This window comes from Rattus norvegicus, chromosome 14 (genome assembly GCF_036323735.1).
Source record: "Rattus norvegicus strain BN/NHsdMcwi chromosome 14, GRCr8, whole genome shotgun sequence".
In the NCBI taxonomy this organism is placed as follows: domain Eukaryota; kingdom Metazoa; phylum Chordata; class Mammalia; order Rodentia; family Muridae; genus Rattus; species Rattus norvegicus.
In genome coordinates, this window is record NC_086032.1 from 71,884,137 (window position 1) to 71,902,707 (window position 18,571).

The window sequence follows — 18,571 nt, forward strand, 5'->3', positions numbered from 1 at the left end:
ATCTTGTACTGGTTGACTGTCATGGAATGTGGGATTAAGAAAAAATAAGCTCAAGTTTTGCAATTACTTATATATTCTGGATATTGAGAACTTGTCTGAACGACAGCTGGCAACGATTTTTCTCCTATTCTATAATCTGACTGTTGGCTCTGTTGATAGTTTCTTTTGCTGTGCAGAAGCTTATCCATGTTCATTGCTCCTCCTCTCATAATTGCAAGGAAATGGAGTAGGCCTCGATGTCCATCAGCAGATGGTGGGATAGTAAAGATGTAGTAATACATATATTTCTTCATTTATTTATTTAGCTTTAAAAAACGTGAAATGAATGAATTCACATGAAAATAGATGGGGGCTGGGAAGTGATTGCAAGGTTAACACTTCCTGCTGTTGTTCTAGAGGACTTGGGTTTAGTTCCCAGCACCACATCAGCGGCTCATAACAATCTGTTCCTCCAGCTCATGAGAATCAAATGTCTTCGGCTTCAAGGAGCATTTGCACTTATACACACATACCCGCATGCACACGCATTTACACATAATTAAAAGTGATAAACATATATCTTAAAAGGGAAAATAGATGGAGCTAGAAAACATTAGCAACATGACCCAGGCTCAGAAAGACAAACATATGCTCTCTTTCCAGTGCAGATCCAACACTCTAACTGTAAATGTGTGTATCAAGAGGGTGGGTGAAGATCGGGAGACTAGAAGAGGCTCATGGCCTATTTATAAAAAGGCATTCTGTGAGAAGGAGCAGGGAAGGCAGTAGAGTGAAAAGAAAGGGGGGATATTGGGCTGAGAGGACACAGTGGGGAAGCAGGGCTAGGGAGATGAGGGAGAGCAGGTAGATTGTGGGAATCATCTGAGTGAAAAATGTGTGAAAAATCCCGTGTGGACTCTCAGTGTACAGAGCACACATTGCTCCAGAGAATCATGGATTTTAAGAGCTCCATGCTTTAAAAGAAAAATAGCATCTTAAGAAGCAGGAGAGAAATTGTCATCATCATCTAGTGCCCAATGATAATTGCGCCAAGGTAATTGTCCTTTCTCTGAGGCAGTGCTATCTTTGGCAAAGTCTTCAACACATGACCTTTCTAAATTAAGTTTTCCCTCAGTGAGGGATTTTATGGGAGGAACTTAACAGTTAGGAATGGACAGATAGATTTCTTCCCCACCGAGTGGATCAGATATATCACATTCCAAACACAAGATGTGGACTGCTCCCTTGGTTAGCCAATAACCACATACATTTTAACATCTTAGTTCTCTTCAACCACTCCCTGTTGCCCAGGGAATGTGAAAAAGCAGGTTGTTTCTTAGTTGGTTTTGGTCATGTCTCCAAGAACCATCATCACAAATAGAATGGGCTAAAGGCCAAGGCCAGGGGCGCTTCATCTTACCATTGGCTTTGTTTGTTCCTGTTGATATCTGCTGTTCCCTCTGCCATATTCAATGAGCTTGCAGGTGTTGCTACAGCTGGGACAATCAACCGAAATATGGAAAACCCGTCATATCTGGGGAGACTTCCAAAGGCTATTTGGAATTATTTACAGAAGGGTGTATTCTTAAATGATTTATTGCTCTATAAAAGCAATATGGCTAAGCTGGGTAAATTGGTCCATTGGTGAAGGCTGGAAGTCCCCTTTTCATTTGTTTCCCACTTGAACACCAGCAGTGGAATTGAGAAAATGTTTGATTACTTTCAGTAGAAGTCCCCGCTGTGAAGTTTTCATGGACCGAAGGTTCTTGACCTTGTAGAAAAAGAATTTGTTCAGTGTTTTGGGATCATCAGGATTAGGTGGAGCTCAGACAGGTGAAGGTAAGTATGCCACTGTTGATGACCGTGAGTTGGAGAAAGTAAAACACACACACACACACACACACACACACACACACACACACACACACACACCACCCGACAAAAATTCTTCCCAGACTCGTTTTCACATGAGTGTTTAAAAATTATTATTTTTTATCATTAGAGATGGGTGGTTGAGACACTGTGGTTGCTGTGATTTCCTTTCTCAGATTCCAAGAGAAAAATTTGTGTTCCCCATGGGACAGCCACTGTAGAATGGTTAGAGATTTTTGCAGAGGGTCATATTTGGTCTTAAATTCTCCTGAGGAGGAATGCCATGCTGCCAGAGGGAAAGATGTTCAAGGCATCTAACTACCAGAGCACAGAGCCAGGCCTAAGATCTTCTGTCACCTTTACACCATGGCAGTCCTCCTTCGTGATACGTGATCTGGTTTACTAAACACCTCTGCTCTCCCTGAGAGATGACTTGTTGGAGATTAGTTCCAATGCTTTGTCTTAATTCAGGTCCCAAAAGAGGCCTTCCAGATGGTGAGGGTCCCTGCCCCCAGATGGCTTTGGTTGATAATAAAGAATTGGCTGGGCAGGGAAATGGAGGCAGGTTTTTTAAATTGTGTGGGCAAGGGACCTTGGAAGAGAGGAAGAGCAGAATCACCACAAGGGGGAAGCAAAAAGATCAGACAAAAAGGCCCTGCCTTCACGTAAGAATCAGGGTAAGTGGCCACAGGGGCCACTCCCCCTGATTGGGTTTGGGGTAGTAAAGATGAAATATAGATTTTAAAAAGATGTTAATTCAGGAATACTGGCTGGGAGTGTGCGCTAGCTTTGGGGAGGTTTAGAAGTATCCAACCTTTGAGCTAGTTAAGGCATATCAAAATTGGCTTGTGTGTGTGTGTGTGTGTGTGTGTGTGTGTGTGTGTGTTTCATTTGTGAATCCAGAGCTCTTGGGTGATACAGTGCATACATGCTTGACCTGGGAGCCAGAGCAGTTAACTCATTCACCAATATAGGGTCTATATGTTCCCATGTATAGATGAAGACACTGAACCTCAGAGGAGCAGTATCCTTTCTGCAGTATCACATGGCCGGTATGTCTGGTTACGGGGACTGTGGCCTTTCTTCAACACTCTATTGTATGTTATAGAGTGGCCCTTTAAGTGACTAGTGTGTACAAGATTCAGAGGTGAGAACATGTGTGTTTGCACTCAGGGCATGAGATTATCAAGTCAAGCCTTTCTGGGGATCCGTTTCATTCCAGATGTAAGAGTTCAGTCAATAGAAGCACCTCCAGCCAGTACAAGAACCACTTCCTGTCTGCCTTTTGGACTGTCTTCTCTTGGTGACTACAGGGCCTTGGAGCCCAGGTCTGTTTGACAGAGTAAGAGTGGAAGCTAGCCCATTTTCATCAGTGCCATTTCCTAAGCACTCTGAGGTAACTTCCCTTGGCTTTCCTGTTTAGACTGAGATGGCCATGTTCCAGTGTGTCCTCCACACCCACAGCAAGCCATAGCATCTCCGGGCCCAGACTGAAGGGTGGAGCAGGAAGTCCCACCCATGCATCTGATGGCCATAGCTTTTCCAGTGAATGGGCCTCTTAAAGCACTCAGCTGCTGGACCTTGGAAAGAGACAATGGATGACACAGAATGGGAGAAAAATGGGAGGAAGCACTGCTTGCAAGCCTGGAAGTGTTTGCATTCTAGCCCCCCCCCCCAACCCCCTCTGCTGTGAATTCCTGATAGGGTTTCCTGGTCCAAACCTGCAGCTTGATCTTGTTAAAATAAATGTAGTAAATGGAATCAGTGTGTACACTCCCTGTGACCTTGCCCCAGGGGCTCTCCAGCTTTGGCCTGGGTTTTATATGTGCAAATAGAGCAAATGATTGGAATCCATTCCTAGTGGCTTTCCTATTTCCTGGTGATTTGATGATGGATAAGCCTCTTACCCTCTCCTCACCTCAGTGTCCACATCTCTAACAGGATATCATGAAAGTCCCCAGGAACTGGCACAAGAATAAACACACTAAGAAGCACCAAGCTTCCCAGAAACAAACTGAATCCAGCTAAGTGCCCTGCAGTTACAGTTGGTGCTATGGCTACATTTTTCTTTGGTGAGACAGGAATAACAATTGCATTGACATAGGACTGTGGTGAAGAGCAAATGACTAGATAGCCCAAAGGGATTACCACAGGGAAGGTGCTGGGAAGGGAGAGTAGAAAGGATGGCCAGAGAGACTCCCCAACAGTGCTATGGGGCAACTCAATACAAGATGGCCAAATTTTACCCTTGCTAATTACCAAGTGAGCAGAACTAGTTAACTTATGCAGTTTACTCATCTAGGAAGCAATATTTGGGGAAAAGGGGAGAGTTGGGAGGCAGTAGGATGTGTGCAAATCACAGTGGCTGGGGTCAGAAGCCCTGGCCCGTACTCCTGGCTCTGCCATTAAGGTCTTTGTAGCTGGGTTTTTCCTCTCCTTGAGCTGCTGCTGCTTCTGCTGCTCCTTCTCCTTCTCCTTTTCCTTGTCCTTGTCCTTGTCCTTGTCCTTGTCCTTGTCCTTGTCCTTCTCCTTCTTCATCTTCATCTTCTTCTTCCTCCTCCTCCTCCTCCTCCTCCTCCTCCTCCTCCTCCTCCTCCTCCTCCTCCTCCTCCTCCTCCTCCTCCTCCTCCTCCTCCTCCTCCTCCTTCTCTTTTTCTGTAAAGAGGGACTCTAAGTGAGATCCTAAGTGATTTTTTTTGTGGTTTTTGGACATCACTCCCATCCCCTGGTAGTTATAGATGGTAAAATTATTGAAACAACTAATGTAGTGTCTTCTAGTTGAGATGATGCCAATCTCCATCATGACATTTCTTGACAAGTCTATGCTCATTTGCATGACAGACAGTTATCGATCTATGGTGCCATCTATCAGTTGGAGGTACATCAATGAACCAAACGTAAATTCCAACTCTCAAGGAAGAGGGTAGACAAACCAAAAATGTAGTGTAAATATGTATAAAAGAAGTGCTTCAAACTTTCAGTATGAGCACTGAGGTTTTAGGTAGCCCTGTGCGGTGCATCTGGTCCCCACTGACTACTATTTGTGCTTGCCCCAGGGCAGCGCCTGATATGGTGAACGGACTATGGAATCCAAATCTTGACAACATTGACTCAGATGCACCTGTGCGTCGGCAGGATGCTCCCATCTGAAATGAGCTATTTCTGTCAGGTCCCAGAGCAGACCGGAAGTGATCTTGTTAACATTATTTTAATTCTGAAACACAAGGAAGCCGAGACACAGCTTCCTGTCAGACCAACATAGCAGGTCCCGGAGAGGAGTTATTTGCACATTGCTGCCCTCTGGTGGTCCTATGAAATGTAGGCATGACTTCACACTTGAGGGTAAACTGTTACCTCAGAAGTCACAGAGCTCGTGGACACATCTTTCAGCCCCCGGAGTCTGAACAGCGCAGCTTTAAAAGGCTTATAGCCCCGCTAGGAGGATGATTTCAGGCAAGCTAACCACGACAAGGAGACTTTTCTCTCTGGTAGGAAAGATCTCAGATGTTCCTCTTCAGGAGTGTATGGCCGAACCAGGGGTGTATAAAAGATGTCCCTGTTGTGAGATCCCAGGAGTGATGCGAAGGGAGTCTATGTGTGAACTGTAGGCAGTCTTTTAGCTTTAGTAATAAAAGATCAGTAGTCCGCCAAATGCCTAGGAGGTGTTAGATCCAGATGTCCAGGGAACTCTGGACCAGTGCCTCAGGTGAGTCTGTAAAGGGACCCTGGTGTTTGCTTACTTATTCACAGATTTCATATTTTGAATCATCCTACGTGGCTGATCACCAGGTAGGCCATTGTTTTTAGACATAGCAGATGGGACAAGGTGGTTTCTGGAGCTCGGAGGGTTAGAACACTTGTTGTGTGTGCAAGCATGAAGCCCTCAGTTCAAATCCCCAGCACCCCTGTAAGAAGCTGGGTATGACTGGGCACAAATCTGAAACTCCAGTGCTGTGAAGGATTCTTAGGCTGGTTATTGTGACATTTCTCAACCACCTTTTAAACACCTATTTCCTCTTCTTCAGAAGGGAAAACAGCAACATGGTAGGAAAAGAAACTGATAATGTCCAATGCTGACTAGATGCCTTCTATACACAAGCTTGTCACAAGCTTTGACCTCTGTCAGTCATATAAAGTTACAAAGCATCTCAGGATTCATGGTGACGTGAAGTCCTCTCTGTTGTGGTCTTAGAACTAGGCTACTGGGAGCAATCCTCAAAATAATGAGAAATTATAAATACAAACTATGACTATTTTGTACACTTATTTCTGTCAGAAAGTGCTTTGGCGGTCACTATGAGGACATTTCTGTCATTTGGGGACTTAAAAAATAACACAATTGACCCTATTTCTCACCCTTATTTGTGATTGAGGATATAATTTTACTATAGAGGCTAATAATTCTGATGTGTATTGGAAAAACTGGCCTGTATCTTGCTATATTTGTGCTTGAATATTTGTGTCCCTATGTTGGCTTGTATATGCATGGCCCAGGGAGTAGCACTATTAGGAAGTGTAGCTTTGTTGAATTGGATGTGTCACTGTGAGTGTGGGCTTTAATACCCTTGTGCTAGCTGCCTGGAAGTCAGTATTCTGCTAGGAGACTTCAGATGAATATGTAGAACTCTCAGCTCCTCCTGCACCATGCCTGTCTGGATGCTGCCATGTTCCTGCCTTGATAATGGACTGAACCTCTGAACCTGTAAGCCAGCCCCAAATAAATGTTGTTCTTTTAAGAGTTGCCTTGGTCATGGTATCTGTTCACTGCAGCAAAACCCTAATGAAGATGCCTAACAATCTGCCTTTCCCCAATTAATGCAATGAAACTTAATCACCAGTGTGGTGTAGGAAATGAGGCTGAGGAAGGTGGTTACATCATGAGGGCAAAGTCCCATGAATTGGGTTTATTTTATGTTTATTCACATACACGCATATGCCTATATATGTATATTTCTGTGTGTGTGTGTGTGTGTGTCTGTGGTGCACAAATGTGTACAGTGGTGAGAAAGGGGCATTAGGCGTCCAGCTCTACTCTTTGCCTTAATCCCTTGAGACAGGGTCTCACACTAAATATAGAGCTAGGTACCCACCAAGTTCCAGCAATCATCCTGTCTCCACCTCTCACAGCACCGGGGTTCCTACCTTGTGCTTGGCATGCCCAGATTTTACACAGGTGTGAGGTCCTCATGTCTGCACACCAAGTGTTCTTACTTACTGAGCCTCCTGCCCCCAGCTATGGATTAATGCCCTTTTTAAAGGCTCCCCACAACTCTATTTACACCCACTTAAACTGACATGAATATGGTACCTATTTGCTAATATTCTTTATTTTACAGTTAGAAAAACATCTAAGCCTTGAGGACACCATGTGACTTAGCTAGAGTCATACAACCAGAACACAGGGACAGCATATGACTCAAGACTGTCTGACTCCTAAATCTGTAAGTTTAAGTTTTTAGTTTTTATAAAATTATGCACACATTGTTTATTAATCAAGTTTTAATTTTGACTAGATTGGGCATATTCAGGGTGGTCTGGTTTTAGACTCAAACTTCTATTTGGACTATCTATGTATTTCTAAATGAATAGGTTATCTTGTTATTTCTTGATCTATTCCAACCATCAACTTATTTCCAAACCCCGAATATGGGCACTTACCTATATTTTCAGCTTCCTTTCATGCTATTATCAGTCTCCTCACCTACAAAAACAATTACAATTCTTTTGCAACTTTGCTGAGAAATGAATACCAACACTCAATGGATAGTTCATAATGACCACCTAAAATACTGAAGCTAAGTGTGAGGCAGATAATAATAATTGTTTCTGCTGAACATAATTTCCTTCTTGTGGTTGGCATTAGAAATGGAATTAGCTCATTACTTTGGTAATATGTGCAGCATTCTTGGTTTGTTAATATTGTTTTAGTAACTCCAATAGCCTATTCATAGCACACTTTAGCTTCCCCACATTTATAAATCATCAGAACTTTTAAATGATAGATTTCTACTCACTTCCAATCCTTGTTTCTTTCCTTCTTGGAATACATTGTATCAAGTCAATATAATCCATAGATAGTAAAATTGTTAAGACTTAGCTGTGTAGTTAGATGACTTTAGCCAGATGTGTGTACTCAGGCAAACACTGCAACAACCATAATCAAGAATTCTCCCTTGAGTTTCTGCCTACTCACATCCCACAGTTTTGGCTTCAGGCAACCTCTGATCCTATCATTTATTTTTTTTTCATTTTTTCTTTTTTAGGCTTTGGTTCCTTCTTTTCATTTCTGATGTTGGTTATTTGACTTTGTATTCACAGTTTTTCCCCAGGGTTTTATAAATCATGTTAGTTTCTTTGAATAGCAAACTATTTCACTAGTTTTTCGTAAATATAGATTTAATTTATAGCCATTAAAAAATCTTTGCAGCTGTGTGGAACTATTGATTGCTTTTGTTCTCTTAGCAGCTTGCATCCTCAGACAGTGTGAGAGTTAGTGTTTATGGAGGAGGGCTTCCAAGTTACTTCTAGCTCAGTTCCTGTAAGTCCATGTCCCAAATGTGTGGTGTTTTCAACAACAGGCAAGACTATATCTACTAAATTAATATCAACTGTTTTCATTTTATTTCTCTTTATTAAGATATAACTGTATATATCAAAATTCATCCTTTATAAATGAGTTTTATGAGTTTTGACAAATGTACACACTTATGTAAGCAATGCAATGAGCCAGATATGGGCTGGTTTTCTTGCCCCACAGTGATCCTTCTGTCTTGTGTTAATGCTATCTAACTCTTTACCCACAATGCCTTGCAGTTTCTTTGCCACCTTTCTTCTTCTTATGTTCACCACCACCCTCTTATATTCTGATTGTTTTGTTTTACATTTCGATATATTGTTCATGGTATAGTTTCTATAAAACATACATAACAAAAATGCCAAAATTATTATTACAGTTTTTAAATCTTACACAGCTTAGGCAACTTTGAACTCACTAGGTAGCCAGACATGACCTTGGACTCCTGATTGCTCTGACTCCCAAGTTTCAGATGCTAGTATTTTGACAATGGGCATTCTCGACTGCACACATTTTCCTGAATTAGTAAGTTCATTGACTTTGTTTGAATCCTTCCAAAAGTGCTGGGATCTTTAAATTACATTCACCTACATTTCACAGACCTAGTGCTGTTTTGTTTTGTTTTGTTTTGTTTTGTTTTGTTTTGTTCTAGGTCCTTCTTGTGTTTCTTACTCTATAAGGATTTTTGCACTGTGGCATCAGTACTGACTTTCCTTCAGTATAACATTGAGAGCTTTCATCTGATATCGTCTTCTTCTCCTCAGTATTCACTTTAGTCTCCTGAGAAAAATTCTTTCATTTTTTTGGTAAATATCTTTATTTTAAAGTGTGTTCTTTATGAGTTAACAGAAAGTTTTCCAAACTATTTGACAGTAGTCCATGGGTTTTTGTTCCCAATGTTTCTGGTAAGAGTCAACTAATCATAGGGCACACTGATCTGTGAATTTTAATCCACCCATTCTCTATTTTTATTTGCTCTTCATCCATTTTATTATGATGGTCTGGTTGGAATTCATGTTTTTATTTGTTTGTTGTTTCTGTATCTGTGCCCATACATCTTTTTATACCTTTAATTTAATTACTAGGTTTTCAGCTATAATCTCTCCATTCCTTAGCTGCAGTCCCAGGATCTTGGTGACATCCCTGTAGACTCTTTAATGTCATCCTGCCTTTTTTGTCATCATTTTTCTCACTCTCCTTCCTTTTGATCTCCCAGTTACCATTTTCCTGTTGTCTCTTCACAAATTTCCCCTCAAGGCCCTAATCTGTAGTCTGTCTATTGTTCTTAATTTTACAGTACTTGTTGGTACTACAGTTTCAACTCAGATTTTTAAAGATTGTTTCAGTGTTCATATTCTACCCATGTTTTCAGTTGTTTCTTTACATTACAGATCCAGACTTGGCATGTCTGCCTTGTTGAAGCTTATTGGTAGCAAGAGATTTGATACTGCAGAGTTTAACATGAATGTGGGCCCCTGGTGGACCTGGGCGTAAGAACTGTACCAATTACAGGACTTCTATGTTTAGAAATTTAAACTGGCAGGTCACTGGAGTTTATTGGTCATTTCACTTAAACCACAGAAGTATTCTCTGTAGTTAACTGTACAAATTGTTTTAGATCTTGTTTCTCTGACTCCTCATGGGAGCAGGTAAAGATGGTTAGCAATGTGTTTGTGATTACCAATGGCTTGGGGGCTTGTGTCTTGTGTGTGCTCAGCAGTGACAAATTATATGCCTTCTCCTAGTCTTGTGAGAGGTCCTGCATGCACGTGCACATACAGTAATTCTAGAAAAAGTTCACTGCTCTCTTGTTTCATACAATATATACTGAGCACTTTAACTTTATTCTCATTATTGAACACAACCATATCAATTTAATTACATTTTATTTTATTTTATCTTGACCTTATGGGTGTACGTGCAATTGTAGATGAAAGACATAAGGTCCGATGTGTGTTTTATTGACTGACTACCCTCTAAGTTGGTTTTGTGCCTCAGTAATGTCGTGCAGTCTTCAGTCTACAAATAGGTGACAGAATTGCTAACAGGTGCTGGTTCTCAGTATTTGTTTAACAAATCCAGTGCGAGAAGTTTGATTCCTTATAAGTAGTATTCATATGTAAAGTACTTTTTGAAACTTTAAAATGTTCAATTGAGAGATAAAGATTGAATGCACTCAAGGTGTACAATGTCCTGATTAGACATACATATTCATTGCATAGTGAGAGCCACAATCAAGCTAACTGACGCATCCCCTCCTCTGGTGGGGATGTTCATCTTTCAAGTGCACGGTTGTACCTTTGCAAACATTTCCATTTCCTCTATCTCAGCCACTACTGCACACCATAACAGCAAACCCTCTGAGTGTCTATGCATCTCTTAGTTTGCTATCTTAGGTTCTATGCATAAGTAAGACTGCGCTTCCTGAATATTTCACTTGCATAATGAATCCAGATTCATCCACACCACTAGGGGCAGGATTTCTTCCTGATGGTGTCACCTGCATAGGATAGTTTTTTCTTTTGAAACAAGGATTCTAGTAGTTCCAGTTTATAGCTGACATTCGTTGAAGCTTGAGGATAAAGCATTTTTTTATATCTTTAAGAAGTGTTCCTTTAAAGAGATAAAGGAGAAATGAGAATGAAAAAGTTAAATGAAGAGGAGGATGAGAAGACAGAGTAAACGGGACAAATATAAGGAGGGTTAACTAACACTAATGACCTTCTGAAAAGCCTTATGGAGACCTAATAATGTACAGACTTCCTAAAATATATACATGTACAAAACATGTTTAGGTGGATTTATAATATAACAAGGGAGACAATATCCCAAGTATACATCATATGCTACCAAGTAAATCCCTCAGTACCATGAATGGGTTACATGGGTTACATATGGTTGAGTCTTTGGTCAAATAGGACAGAGACTCACCCTAACATTACACTCCATTGCCAATGCTATTGGTTACCATAGACAACCTGATAATATGATGCTGTTGCTGAAGACATCACTTCTGTTATCAAACTGATGACCTACTAGAATTTTAACTCCTACTGTTCATGGTGCTGGAAAGTACTTTGTACACTAGGAGAGGAGGGAATTCATCATCAGTATCACTCAGCTATGAACCCTGCAGCCTCCCTGCTGGTACAATAGCGGCACACAAAGTCTGGGAGTAACCAACCTCATGTTTTTATTAAATTTAGGGCCCATTCAATGAGATGGAATCTCCATCTGACACTGCTAAAATGAACAAAAACCTGAGGTTAGACAGGTCATGGACCTAGGAGAAAATCTACTACTATTATTCTGCTAAAGAAACACAGTATAAAACAGTTCTTAATCTATTTCTATAACTAATGACTTGAGAGAGTATGAGGCATGTTATTCTAATCTCCTGTTAGATAATCTGTAATTTATGTGCTGGACACATTATTTAGAATTAGTCATACAGAGAAACTTCTTTTTATCTTACCAAAGCCTGTCTCTCCCTAAAACAATAACAAATACCTTTGAATGGAAATTCTGAAATTGTAAATATTCTATCTTAATATTTAACTATGAAAGGATTTGAAATATATGTAAGTATTTTCAGTAAGTTTTACTAAGTATGTTTTTGTAAATTTACTCTTAATGGCATATTGCTATACCCATATACCAGTGTATTACTCAATCCTCCTCAGAGAAGTTTCTTGAAGTAGATGATAATTAACACAAAGGCACTAAACTGGACAATGTACAGACATTAAAAGTCTTTGGAATACTCAACCCTCAGTGGGATGTCTTCCCTCAAAGCTCAGAGATCGATGTGGAAGAGGAAGTAAAACAACTAAGATTCAGAGGTGGTGGATGACTCCAAGAAAACAGCACCTTGCAAATACAACAAAGCTGATGCGCATGAACTCACAGAGATTGTGACAACATGTACAAGTCTGGCACAAGTTCAAGGTAGACAAAATCCCAGCATGGAGAAAGGGAGCTAGGCACAAAGACCCACCCCTAACCTAGAATTGATTTACAATAGATACCTGCTTGAAGAAAAATAAAATCAGTTTTCTCCAATAGAGAAAACTATTGGGTAGATCAATTCTCAGCAGGCCCCATGCTCAGGAGTAGTTGGCAGTGGTGTGTGTGTGTGTGTGTGTGTGTGTGTGTGTGTGTGTGTGTGTGTGTGTGTTCTATTGTTTGTTGGTTTGGTATATTTTTTTGACTTTTTGGTTTATTAAAATTTTTGAGGGAAAGAGCATGAAATTGAGTGGGTAGGAAAATTGGGAGGTCCTATGGGAGGGAAAGACCATAATAAAATATATAGCATAAATAAACCGATTCAGATGTGGATGTTTGGAGCCAACCATCAGATGGAGCCCAGGGAGCCTGGTAGGGGAGCTGGTGGAAGGATTTGAGGAGGGGAGGGGGATTGTAACCCAATGAGAACAACATAGGTTGACCTGACACCCAGTTCTCCCAGAGTCTAGACCACCAACCTGGAGGGATCCATGGCTCCAGATACATTTACAATAGATACCTGCTTGAAGAAAAATAAAATCAGTTTTCTCCAATAGAGAAAACAATGACAGCAATGGGAGGGTAGGCCCTTGATCCCAGGGAGGCTTGATACTCCAGTGTAGGGACATACTGGAGCATTAGGACAGGAGAGTGTTGGGTGGGTGGGAGCACTCTCATACACGCAAAGGGTAGGGGGGATGGTGGATGTGGGATGGGGGGCTCATGGAGGGGTAATGAGGAGGTCAGATATCATGGGGTGGAGAGGGTAACCGGGAAGTGGGATATCATTTGAAATGTAAATGAATGGAATGATTAATAAAAAAAGTAAAATAAAGAAATAAAAACAAAAGTGTTCCTTATGCAGGAGGATGGCAAAGACTGTTGTGAAACTCTGCTGTCAGGCTGTGCTGATGGAACGTGGATGTGCTATAGCTGTGCATCTCGGCAGAAGCCTGCATGGGATTGGACCTTTCTGTATTCATTATACTGAGTGGGTGTAGGGGTGGTGGTGCAGAAAGGAATTCCACCCTTCCTGAGGGGCCATTAGCAGAAGGCAGTTGTCAGAGGTAGCTAGTCTTTTCTTCAGTGATGTGGACTCGGATGAGTGTTCATACTTTAGCATATGCCGCCATAAGTGTGCAAGCAAGCCCAGCTAACCTCAGTGACTGAATGAAGCGAAGTAAGAGAGAGGTGGGAGTAAAGGCGGAAGACTTCAGAAAGAGAGGGTAATGGAGGGAGGGTGCATGTCAGCACAATGCATTAGATGTATGTGTGAAATTGACAATGAATAAATAGAGAATAAAAGGAATTTAAACATAAAATGAAATGCCCCTTTAAAACCAGATTTCCCAGTGTTCACATGGTGGCTCACAACTGTAGTCCCAGGGAATCTGGCACCTTCTTATGGTGTCTGTGGGTACTGCTTCATACATGTGATGCACAGACATACATGTAGGCAAGACTCCCATACACATAAAAAATATAAAATAAAATGGGTAGGGGGCACCCATTTTAACATGGCTGCTCAGGATATAAGAACAGAGGGGAAGCTCAGAGGAGAGCCTAGTAGGCTTCTCTTTCTTAATCTTTCCATAATGGCTTTAAACATGACGGTGGGTCCCAAGACCATGATTCTGAGTTAGAAGACACTGGGAAAAAATGCTATTTGTTGAAAATATTTCCTGGGCCTTTGAGCTGGGGTTCTTCTCCTCCTTCTTTTCCCATCATTCTTAGGTTTCATCTTTTCATAGTGTCCCAGGTTTCTTGGATGTTTTGTGTCTCACATTTTTTTAATTTAGCATTTTCTTTGACTGGTGTATCTATTTCTTTATTATATTTTCTATGACTCAGACTTTCTCTTTCATCTCTTGTATTCTTTTGGCGATCCTTACATCTGTAGGTCCCATTCACTTACTTAACAATTTCACTTCCAGGATTCCCTCAGTTTGTGCTTTCTTTATTGCTTCTATTTTCTTTTCTGTTTTGCAATAATTAAACAATGTTTATGTAGAGACCGTTAAGTGGAAACACCAAAAGTTTACAGACAAAAAATACCATTAAATACAAGCTTATAAGACAGTAGCCATTTTATGAACCCAGAGAAAACCTTCAATTTCCAGATATGAGGGAAAAGTCATAATTTTTGATAGGTTCCAATGTTTGGAAATACATGTAAATGCCTCATCTGTTGCCCCTTAGTCTTTCTTGGCTTCCATCCCCTGTCCTACAAATCTCCCAACATCCTCTCCCCCTTCACTGTGATCAACATGTCTATTAGGTATGGCCCAAAGAAATTTAAACTCAAGTCACCTGACTCTTCTTCTGACATTTCTCCCAGGCTTCTGATTTCCAACCTCTTCCAGATGGTGGGATTCTTCTTCACTTTGTTTGGAGACCTTCCCACCTTTTTGTTTGTTTGGTTGGTTTTTGTTGTTGTTTTGTCTTTCTCCACAATGAGATCCAGTATGACCTATTTGACTTTGGATGCCATTACTCCTAGGTCTATCCTTGTCTTCTTCTCTTCATAGAGACGCTCACCCCTAGGTGAGCTGTGAAGCTTCTGCTCCTCAGACCTGCTCTGCTCTTCCTCTTCCTCCTGCTTTCTGTGCAGCTAGGCCTGCATGCTCTGTGCCACTTGGAGCTGCACCACCACCAGAAACAGGTGCCTCCGTTAGGGATGGCGGGCTGAAGAGCTACTGCTTCTACTTTCAAGTTCAAGTCTGGAATAGTTTTATTCATTTTCCTTCAACTAGTCCTCCATCTTGAATTTCTCCACTTTCTTTAAGATATTTATCTATTTTCTCTTTAAAGACATCTATCATTTTCTTAAAGTTGTCTGTAATTTCATTTTCTTATGCTTTAGTTGTGTTGGGTACTCTGGGATTGCTATAGTAGGATAGCTGGGCTCTGGTGGTGATGTATGTATGGCCTTGGCTGCTGTTGATTTTGTTCTTCCACTGGCATCAGGGTTTGGGGGTGATTATAGGTCTAGGTGACAGTTTCTGAGTTTGTCTTTGTTGGATGGATATTTTGTTCCTTAGTTTCTGTTTTCTGTCTTGTCTTGTGGTCTGAGGTCGAATAGATGGTCTCCACTCAAGTTGTGGTCTAGAGTTCTGATGGCCAGGGTGGCTTCTGGTTGAGCAAGGGATCTCTGCCTTGAGTTCTGGTGGCCAGAGAGACCTATGGTGGAACAAGAGACTTCTGTCAGGGTTGTGGGCCAGGATACAGTGATGAGGAGGGGAAGGGGGCAGTTGGGGGTAGGCTGGTAAGACACAGAGAGTTGAGTGGGTGGTACATGGGTAGGCAGCTTGCCTGGAGTTCTAGCGGCTGGCTGGGACTCTGGTGGGTCAGGGAGCTTCTGTATAGTTGTAGGACAAAATATGGTGACACAAAGGAGTAAAACAGATATTATCTAATAAACATGCAAAAAATATGAAAAAGAAAAAGCTACTGTCCATGTCATGACAATGACAATGTCAGCTAACAGATACCAAGTAAATGGGACATGCCATGATGCCAGCTAGGCATGTGAGATGTTATAAATCACTCCATCCTTCTATCAAATTTTGTAAACTGGGAGCTATAGTTAGTTCTCTGAACAGTTGACACTATTGAGACACATGAACTCATGATTTTCCTCTTTCTTGTGTCGGAATGACTGACAAACCAATGAAAAGAAGGGTTTCTTTAGACTCACATTTTGGTGGTACCAGCCTTCATGCTTGGAAAAGTATGGCAGTCAGAACAGGTTACCTCCAGGTCAAGAGTGTGAGGTAACTGGTCACAGCATGTACAGTCAGGGAGCAGAGAGAGACAAATGTTGGTGTCAGTAAATGGTCAGTAACAACAAAATGAACTTCTCATTCAGTTTAGGACCCAAGCCCATGAGATGATGTCTACTTTCTTCAAAATGGTTAATCTTTCCTCAATTAAACCTCTCCTCAAATATCCTGACAGACATTCACAAAGGTTTATCCATAAATCCTATCAGGTAGACAAGATTTTAGCCTTGTAGATACGGGAAGCAAGGTTTTCAGGATGACCTATCTCATATCTGCAGAACTATGGTTTGTGCCCATCCCCAAACCCTGGAAGTTTTCACTTGCATTTTCTGAGAAAGAAGTGCTAGAAAGGAATTGGCCAAAGAGAGCACTCTTAAAAAGATTGATTTTTTTATGAGACTGATGAAAAGGAGACCCCACAAGGAGAGCAAACCAAGCCTTGAAGAGAAGATTCAGCAAATTAACTTCCATCTTCTCTAGCAAGCACTCTCCCACACAGAGTTTTTTTTCTCCATATACTAGAAGCACATTCACTGCTCTACATTACTCTTCTTGACAGCAGAAGATTACATGCTGGACTTGACTGAGCTTCTGTCAAGGAGAATTTATTGCAATTTTGAAGATGGCTCTTAAAAGAGATGGCTGCTTTGCATTTTTTATACGGGTCCTAAAAATATGTCAGATTTGATCTTCTATAAAATCACCTTGTATAAACTTGCCTCTCTTCACTATCTCCCCACTCTCAGCCTCTCCAATCCTTTGCCAGGCTTCTCCCCAGAGAGCTTAGCTTCCATGGGACCTGCCCCACATCTGGCAGGGCTTTATTTTTCTGTTTCATGTGTATTCTCTACTTCATGTTAAACATCTATTGGGAACCTTTCTCCATAAATGCTTGTCAAGTGTCTGACTGGTAATGCCCAAATAGATCTAAAGCCACAGGGACCCAATGATCAGTCACTGTGGGGAGATGAAAGCCAAGAGTTCCTGATCAGGATTGCATTTATTGGAAACCTTTCTCCATAAATGCTTGTCAAGTGTCTGACTAGTAATGCCCAAATAGATCACATGCCACAGGAACCCAATGATCAGTCACTGTGGGAAGATGAAAGCCAAGAGGTCCAGACTAGGGTTGCATATTAATCAAAGAGACAAACTAATGTCCTGCTCATGAGTTGTTACCATTTACTAAGCTGGCCCTTGGCTAAGTGACCACCAAACCATCATCTCTTTTACCTGCGTGGCCATATTATGGCATCTCAGGTTCTACTGATAGAATTCAGGGAGTAGCCCTTCTCATGAAGTCTTCCACCCCCAATTCCTAGGATCTAACCTTGCTGTTTCCTTTACTTGAGGTGACTAGGGACATGGCCACCTTCTGGGAAGGGCCCGTAACATCTTGTTTTTTAGCACTTGGTCTCATGTTGGCAGTTCTTTTTAGTTTTCCATCAAAGTAGGGGTCAGGACCACAATGGACGCTGAGAGTGGGCTGTGAGATAGCACTGCATTGAGATTCATGAGTAAGGAAAGGAGTGGGCTATGTGGGTGATGATTACAGTTGGCCATGATTGGTTCCCCATCTAGGGGCTTTATTAGACACTTCCCTCCTCATCTAGTGGCCTTTTCTTCACATGACTGGTGTCTGTCAGCTAACTGTCCTTCAGCACAAACACTCTAGGCATCTGCCAAGCTCAGCTCTAGCAAAGTTCATCCTCATTTACTATGAGATTAGGTCTGGTCTTTTTTTCCTTTTGCAGCATCAACATCTTTCCAGGACTACCAAAAGTAGGTGTTAGATCTTTGGAAGCGAACAACTATCTATGGGGCTAATAACACCAAAGAGAGAATTTTACATATTGAACATCAGTATATTAGCCAAGTATGTAGTTATTCAATAGGAAAATAATGCAAGAATGTAAGGGATGAGGTGCGATGGCTGCCTTCCTCTGCTTTTATGCCGCCATATAGAGTGTATTTCAACAGAGCACAGCTCTCAACTCTGCCCCATATCCATATCAGTGAAGGAAAATAGCATATCCAGCTAGATAAAGACATCAGTCTGCCTCTACTTACCATGTCTTATTTGCACAAGTAAACACTGGAGAGCAACCCTTCATTAAGAAGACCATTGTAGGCATCCAGCCCTGAAAATTTCTGAGAGATGGTAAGTTTGCTTAAGTCAGTGTTGAAATAATGAATATTTCTATTTTTATTTGCCTGATAGCCAGGTGATTTTCAAATACAAGTAGAGGTAGGGAAGTGGTTTTAGCTCCTTAAACCTAAGCTTGAGTACCAAGGCTGCTGTCACGCCTATTCAGTCCTCTGAGGTCTAATATGGATGTGTCCCCTTATATTAGCCTTT

At 41.4% G+C, this 18,571-nt stretch overlaps 1 pseudogene; it reads right to left on the minus strand.

The window, feature by feature from the left end:
* Positions 1-14,539: 14,539 nt before the first annotated feature.
* LOC134481689 (protein BEX4-like) lies at positions 14,540-14,921 on the minus strand (annotated as a pseudogene).
* Between the last annotated feature and the right edge of the window lie 3,650 nt (positions 14,922-18,571).